At 44.9% G+C, this 8,578-nt stretch overlaps 1 pseudogene; it reads right to left on the reverse strand.

Annotated features, from left to right (window-relative positions):
• Nucleotides 1-7,921: 7,921 nt before the first annotated feature.
• LOC109435759 (RNA transcription, translation and transport factor protein) lies at nt 7,922-8,578 on the reverse strand (annotated as a pseudogene).

Raw genomic sequence — 8,578 nt, forward strand, 5'->3', positions numbered from 1 at the left:
TTCTTCCTGTCCATGAGCATGGTGTATGTTTCCATTTATTTGTATCTTTTTTTCTGTCTCTCTTCAATGTCTTATAACTATCTGAGTACAGGTCTTTTACTTGCTTGGTTACATTTATTCCTTGTATTTTATTATTATTATTTTTGACGCAATTGTTCATGGGATTGTTTTCTGAGTTTCTCTTTCTGATACTTCATTATTAGTGTATAAAAATGCAACTGATTTCTGAATATGAATTTTGAATCCTGCTACTTTACTAAATTCACTTCTCAGTTCTAATAGTCTTTTTGGTGGAATTGAGACAGGAGAGTTAGCATGTCCCTAGGTAGACAGGGAGGTCCCTGGTGGAATAAACAAAGACAGCCATTCCTAAAACTTCAGGTTTTGAAATCACTCCTTCACTCCAGGACATACTGTAACAAGGCCTTGAGGTTAATCATAAAATTCATTTTGGCCTGGCAAATGGAGCAGATCTGATAGATAAGAGCGGGTTGCTTTGCTAATTCCTTCAGGATGGGTAAGCAGAACCAACCTGGTAGACGAATTTCATTAGAAGACGCCAGTTCCCTTCTTCAAACAATTCCCTTCTCCAAAGAGCTCCCCTTCCCCAAACAGGCAAAGGGAAGGTATAAAAGTAAGAGCTTTTGCCTCAGTCACGGGCACCCCCATTCGGGACCCCCTCCCGCTCTGGAGCTGCAACCTCTTTTCCTGCCTCTACTAAACTATCCTTTTTTAAAACTTTTTGTCTCTCCCTGGTCCGTGTTTCCATTCTTCGGCTTCACAAGACACCATCCCGGCCCATACTCAGAAACTGCCGGCAGATCCAACATCACCTATATCAGAATCTTTGGTGTTCTCTGTATATAGTATCATGTCATCTGCATATAATGACCATTTTATTTCTCCTTTCCAGTTTGGATGCCTTTTTTTGTTTGTTTGTTAGTTTTTTTGTCTGATTGCTGTGGCTTTAACTTCCAGTACTTTGTTGAATAAAAGTGGTGAAAGTGGGCATCCTTGTCTTGTTCCTGATCTTAAGGGGAAAAGTTTTAGCTTTTTCCCACTGAATGTGATGTTAGCTGTGGGTTTGTCATATATGGCTTTTATTATGTTGAGACATGTTCCCTCTATTCCCATTTTGCTGAGAGTTTTGATCATAAATGGATGCTGGATTTTGTTAAACGCTTTTTCTGCATCTATTGTTAGAACCATATGATTTTTATTTTTCATTTCGTTTATGTGGTGTATCACATTAATTGATTTGTGGATATTGAACCAATCTTGCATACCAGGAATGAATCCTACTTAATCATGGTGTATGGTCTTTCTATTGTATTGCTGAATTCAGTTTGCTAATATTTTATTGAGGATTTTTTGTATCTTTGTTCATTAGGGATATCCACCTATAGTTTTCTTTTTTTGTAATGTTTTTATCTTGTTTTGAGATCAGGGAAGTGGTGGCTTCATAAAATGAGCTTGGGAACCTTCCCTACTCCTGGAATTTTTGGAATAGTTTCATGAGAATAGGTGTTAATTCTTTTTTGAATGTTTGGTAAAATTCACCTGTGAAGCCATCTGGTCTAGGACATTGTTTGTTGGGAGCTTATTGATTACTGATTCAATTTCATTGGTAGTAATCAATCTGTTCAGATTTTTCTGTTTCTTCTTGATTCAATGTTGGGAGAGTGTATGCTTCTAGGAATTTATCCACTTCTTCCAGATTGTCTAATTTGTTGGTGTGTAGTTACTCACAGTATTTTCTTACAATTTTTTTGTACTTCTGTGGTGTTAGTTATCACTTCTCTTTCATTTCTGATTTTTTTTATTTAGGTCCTCTCTCTTTTTTTCTTGACTGAGTCTGGTTAAAGATTTGTCAATTTTGCTTATCTTTTCCAAACAACAGCTCTTGGTTTCATTGATCTTTTATGGGTTTGTTTGTTTGTTTTGTCTCTATTTCATTTATTTCTGCTGTGATCTTTATTATTTCCTTCCTTGTACTCATTTTGGGTTTATTTTGCTGTTCTCTTTCCAGTTTCCTTAGGTGTAAACATAGACTCCTGATTTTAGATTTTTCTTGTTTCTTTAGGTAGGCCTACATTGCTATAAATTTCCCTCTTAGGACTGCTTCACTGTGTCCCATAGATTGTGGGTCATTGTGTTTTCATTTTCGTTTGTCTTTTTTGATTCCATATAAATTTTAGCATTACTTGTTCTAGTTCTAAGAAGAATGTCATTGGTATATGGATTGGGATTGCATAGAATTTGTAGATTGCTTTGGGTAGTATGGTCATTTAAATGATATTAATTGTTTTAATCCACAAGCCAAGGATTTTATATGATGTGTCACATATGGCAGTGTGACTACAAGTGACACAAACTTCAAAGTGATATAGGAGAGCTCCCTCACTACAAAAGTTTTAAGCCCCCCTCACTATAGAAATTTTAAGTCTCCTTTTCCCTAGTTTCTTAGCTCCTTAGCCCCTGGCTTTGATTTCTCTTCTAATCAGTTTCTGAGTCCTAGACTAAAGACTGCTCCTAGCCTGAGTCACAGGATGTCTCTCACCCCTGCCTCAGATAATCACCTAAAAGCCTGTGACTTCCCAACATCCCCCAAGCCATTCTGGACCTAACTCTTGGTCATCCCAGAAACCAAATAGGTTTTAACATTCCCCCAGGCCAGTATACTTGTTGATTGTAATCACTAAAGCCTAATGTTCTCTCCTACCGGTTCTGGGCCCACTTCCGAGACAACTGCTACCACCTGAATGACTGGTTGAATGGCCACAGGCTCTATAGAGCTAATGGATTTATTAATTAAAATCTATTTTTCCTCATTCAGGGGCCTTGGGGATACAGAGGATACCCCAGCAAGATTACCTGTCCCAACCAAAGATGCCCACACGGTCTTCCAGGCAGATCCTGAGACCTCTTCCTCTCATCTGAGATCAGATAGGGTGAGAGTTCCGTGAATGCCCCAATAGGTAGGGACAGCTCTATGCCCCTGCCCAGCAGGAAGCAAATACAGAAGAATAGACCTCCTGTCCCTCAACTTCCCATAGAGATTGTGGGGACAGAGCCAGGAGTGCAGTTTCCAGGCTCTCGGCCTCACATAGAAAGATGCAAACTCGGGTAGTAAATGGCCATTGTGGGGACAGAGCCCCAGAGAGTAGTTTACAGGCTCTCGGCCTCACGTGAAGGGGTACTGGCTCGGGTGGTGAATGGCCGTTGGCTGTGGCTGATTGGCCGTCGGCTGTAGCCGGTTAGCCAATTGGCCGCTGGTATAACTGCTGCGGCTACAGAGGACTGCCGAGGATTGCTGAGGAGCCGAGCAGAGCCGAGGAGAGCAGAAGAGGAGAGCCGAGAGAGAGGAACAGAGGAGAGAGTGGAGAAGAGTCGTCGGTCGGTCGGTTGGTGGAAAAGCGGATGGCAGGTCGGCGTCCGGTGGGCCCAGCCTCCAGTGAGACCGTGGTGGTATGGCTCCCCTACCTATGGCTCCGTGGGTGTTCCTTGTTGGCCTCACCATATCCTGCGTTCTTGTGTGGGGAGCGGGACCAGAGACCCCGCAGGCCGCCCCGCACGACAAATGGCGGAGCGAGCAGGGTCTCCCGCACGACAGCCATCAACTGTGATTGCATGGCCATCAGCTGTGGCTAGTTGGCCGTCAGCTGTAACCAGTGAGCCATTGGCCACTAATACAACTGCCGTGGCTACGCTAGCAGAAAATGGGGGCTAGCAAGAAGATGGTGGCTGGCAAGCGTGTAGTGTGGCGGAGTGAGGGTTGCGGATCGTGTGGCTCCTGCCTCCTGTGTCTCCAACCCAGCTGCCATTGAGACTATAGTGGTATGAGTCCCCTATCTATGGCTCCGTGGGTGTTCCTTTTTGGCCTAGCCACATCTTGAGTTCTTATGTGGGGAGCGGGAGCTGAGACCCCGCAGGCTGCCCCTCATGACAGAGATTTTATGGGGATCACGTCTCTCAAGGGAAAAACAAGGCAGGCAGTTAGAGACAGGCATCAGGTCTCTAAATTACTGCCCAGAAGACCTCTCCTCTCTGTTCCCCTCTCTGTCCGAAACTTCCCCTTCCCACTGTAAACAAATGGGTACAAGATATCCAACTAGATCAAACCGGACACTCACACCAGCGCAATTTTAAAAAGATGAGGTAATAGCCTCTTGTCAATCACAGGTGTGAATCAGGTGGTCCCACGCCCGGAAAGGAACAGCCCATTTGAGAGAAAAATATGAAAACCTCACTTCATTAGTCTGGGCCCTTGAGCCAGTCTCTACTGCTCGGGTCCACTTCTATTTCTTTGAAGTGTACTCTCTCTTCTAATAAACTGCTCTTTCATCACTTTATTTCTGTATCTCGTTCAATTCTTTGCTCGAGACACCAAGAACCTGGGCATTGCACGGAGGACTCACTCTCCGATAACAAAAGTACCAGTTGCTTAAGCAAAAAGCCATTTTTATCGTATCACATAGAGGATGCCTGAGGCAAGCAGTAAGGGGCTGATGTGACAGTTCCATGCAGTCAGAAGCCAGGGTTCCTCTTATCTTCCTGCCTCCAACTAGTGGTCTAAGATGGTTGTATTAGTTACAGCTATTGTGCTTGCATCCCAGCCAGTGGGAAGGAGGAAGGGAGAAAGAAGGGTGCACCCCACAGTGTAAGACACTCCTCAGAAGTTTCTAGACACGTTCACTCACAATCTGTGGCTAGAACTCAGCCACATGGCCATACCTAGATGCAAGGGAAGTAAGGACTTGGACTTTCTATCTCAGGCATCCATGTTCCCAACTGAAGAGGGCACTTAGACATCTCTGTTACTTAATTCTAATCAGGTCTAATAATTTCCAAAATTTAAATCTTATTTATGTAGTTTTTGTTAAGTAACGTGATCATACAGCATGAAATTCAAAATGGCATGTGGTGAAATCTCTACCTCCCACTCCTGCCCCCAGAGGGGCAACAGAGGTCATCTGGGCTCGCAGTTCTCAAAGTGGGTCCTAGGATCAGCCCAGCATATAGGGGTTTTTAAAAATGGAGATTTCCAGGCCCCTACTGAGATAGGTTAGTTAGCATGATTGCTAGGTAGATAGGGGGGGGTCCCTGGTGGAATAAAGAAAAGACAGCCATATCCTAAAACTCCAGGTTTTGAAATCACTCCTTTACTCCAGGACATAATGTAACAAGGCCTTGAGGTTAATCATAAAATTCCTTTTGGCCTGACCAATGGAACAGATCTGATAGATAAGAGTGGGTTACTTTGCTAATTCCTTTAGGATGGGTAAGCAGAACAAACCTGGTAGACGAATTTCATTAGAAGGCGCTAATTCCCTTTTTCAAACAGTTCCCTTCTTCAAACAGCTCCCCTTCCCCAAGCAGGCAAGGGAAGGTATAAAAGAGCTTTTGCCTCAGTCATGGGCACCCCCATTCGGGACCCCCTCCTGCTTGGGAGGTGCAGCCTCTTCTTCTGCCTCTAATAAACTATCCTCTTTTTAAAACTTTTTGTCTCTCCCTGGTCCGTGTTTCCATTCTTCGGCTTCACGAGATATGATCCAGGCCCACACTCAGAAACTGCTAGCAGATCCAACATCACCTACATCACAACCCCTGTCTGGGGGTGAGGTCAGGAATCCGTTTCAGCCAGCCTTCGGGGTTCCTGAGTCAGCTAAGTCTGCGAGCAAATACACGTGTGCCTGAGGGCATCCGGCCCATCTGCATCAGTGGAAATCCACTCAGAACTCAAGCTGTCCTTCTGCTGCTTTACTTGGCGGCATTCAGGACCACAGACAACTTTCCTTCTTTGCCAGCTAGACTGGGATGTAATTCACACTCCATTAGTGATGTTTAAGTGTATACACTTAAGTATATTCAGAGTAGTGCAGCCATCACCATAATCCGTTGTAAGACACTTTGATCATTCTTTATTTTTAATTTAATTTTTGAATAGTCATATTCAAGTGACTCAAACATTTTAAGAAGGCCTCCCCTTCATGCTTGCCCCCACCTACTCAGTGGCTCCCACACCCAGGGAACTGCCATCTTTGAGGCTGTGTTACCTTTCGAATCTCTTCTTGGTCAGCACAAGATGGACACAGACACATTTCTTTATCCACACTCATGGACAAGGGCAGGCCGCATTGTCACAGTCTTGTACTTTGCACCTTTCCCCAGCTTTTCTGTTTGGGCCCACTTGCCGGCCCCTGTGGTGTCTCAGGGTCTCCATGGGTGACCGGCCCACACAGCAGAAGCAGGACCAGTGAGGCCTTGGGACATCCCCCTCCCAGGGTTTCTTCGTCAGTGGTCATCTCTGGGCTGCCAGCTAGGTGGGGGATGGTGACATCCCTTCTCCCACGCTCCCCCACCCCCAAATCTGGAGTCCAGGCTCGGCTCCTTGGGGCCCTGACCTGTACTCTGCTCTGACGCTGATTTTTTAAGTCTGTTCTTCTGTGGGATGGTGAGTGCACCCGGGCTTGGCTGGGGTCTGTGAGGGGTGCATCCTCACAAATATTTGTGGAATGAATGAATGAGTCAGGCTGTCCCTGCAGCCCCATCAGTAACTCTGGACCTTGGAATGTACTACACTTCCCCGAGCCTCAGTTTCCTCCTCTGTAGGTTGGGGACAACAATCTTTACCTCACAGTGCTGTGGGCAGGATGCATTGAGAGACAACCATGGGACTGTAGAAGCAGAAATGTTTTCCCCTCCCTCTCGGAGGAAAATAGCCTTGAGCACAGTCGCTCTTTCAAGTTCAGTATTCTCCACCTCTGAACTCTACCTTCTGATTAAGCCTCAAGGCGGATTGCTCTCCTGCGCTTCCCGGCCAGCCACCAGCAGGGGGCGCAGCGCACCGGAGGCCTGGAAAAGGACCTGTGGTCAAGCGGAAAGAGCTGGGAAAGGGCCTAGGTCTTGGCCAGGGGAGTCTGGAGAATTCAGTTAAAGATTTTGTTGGGCACAGGCAACCAAGGGAAAAACAAACTTCATCAAAATTAAACACTTTTGTGCATCAAAGGACGCTGTCAAAGAAGTGCAAAGACCACCCACAGAATGGGATAAAATATTTGCCAATCACGGATCTGACTAAAGTTGAGTGTCCAAAATACATAGAGAACCCCTGAAACTCAAAAGCAAATGGACAAACAACTGAATTCAAATATGGGCAAAGGACTTTAATAGACATCTCTCTGAAGAAGACATGCACAAGGCTATAAACATGAAAAGTTGCTCAAATCACTAACCTTAGGGAAATGCAAATCAAAACCACCTCATACCCATTAGGAAGATTAGAATTGCAAAAATGAAAAATAAGTGTTGGCAGGCATGTGCAGAAACTGGAACCCTCATACAGGGCTGGTGGGGATGTAAAATGCTGCAGCCACTGTGGAAGACAGTCTGGCTGTTCCTCAAATGGTTACTTACCATAGAGTGACCTTATGACCCGCAACTTCACATAAGTGTATACAAAAATGTGCACATGAATGTTCATAGCAGCCAAAAAAAGTGGAAGCAACTCAAATATCCATGGGTGATGGATAAACAAATTATGATCCATCTGTGCAATGGAATGATATTCAGCCATAAAAGGAATGAAGCTCTGACACACGTTACAGCGTGGAAGAACTGGAAAATATTAGGTGAGTGAAAGAAGCCAGACACAAAGGGCATATAGTGTGTGATTCTATTTATATGAAATGTCCTGAATAGGTGAATCCAGAGACAGAGACTAGTGATTGTCAAGGTCTGGGGGCGGGGGAGTGGGGAGTGACTGCTTGGTAGTCTTTTTTTTAACTACTATTTCCCAAACGTTATTAAAGGAAAAGGAATGATGACAAATCTCTAGAAGATAGTCAGTTTTCTGGGGTTCCACCATTAAAATTTCCAAACACATGCCCGAGTATACTAAGCAGGTGAGCAGCTGAAATCCTCAACTGTTGATCTTCCGACTTTCCCAGTCTGTGGTCTGTCTTTGCGTCCATAATGTGGCTTCATTCATTTTTGCCTGTAGCTCTCTGAGCTCCTCCATATGCAGCAATTGCAGACTTGGAGCAGCTCCATTGAAAGCTGCATCTCCTGTGTCAAAAGCAAGAAGAGGCTTGTCTAAAGCAGTAGGCAAGCCCTCCCATATGTGATTTGCGTTAGCAGCTGCGTCCTGTGTCAGGGCTGCTGGGCCACAGTCAGAGCTGCATGCTGATGCTAAAGGGGAGCCAGAGTGACACCAGCCTCAAAATCAGGGTTATTTACATCCAGACTCACCAGCCCCCGACCCCACCCCACGTCTGTAGTTGCACTGTCAGCGTTTTTTGTGTTACCAGGTACCAAGTACTTGTGTTTTTCAGCATCATCTCCATATTCTAGTCTGACAGCTAAAGCTTTCTGAATCTTGCAAGTACAGCTGACATTTCTGAGATACTTTTCAGAGAACTTGGGCCGGTCACTGCTGTGGATATTTCTTAAATTATCTCTCTTCAATCTGGTAATATCTGGTTTTCTGGTCTTTAAGGCAAGCAATACAGTTTCTAAACTCTGTTTCATCTTTGAAGTTGAAGCAGCAGATCCTGGTGGTCAGGGCCGTCAGCTCCAT

Source organism: Rhinolophus sinicus, linkage group LG04, assembly GCF_036562045.2.
Source record: "Rhinolophus sinicus isolate RSC01 linkage group LG04, ASM3656204v1, whole genome shotgun sequence".
Classification (NCBI taxonomy): Eukaryota; Metazoa; Chordata; class Mammalia; order Chiroptera; family Rhinolophidae; genus Rhinolophus; species Rhinolophus sinicus.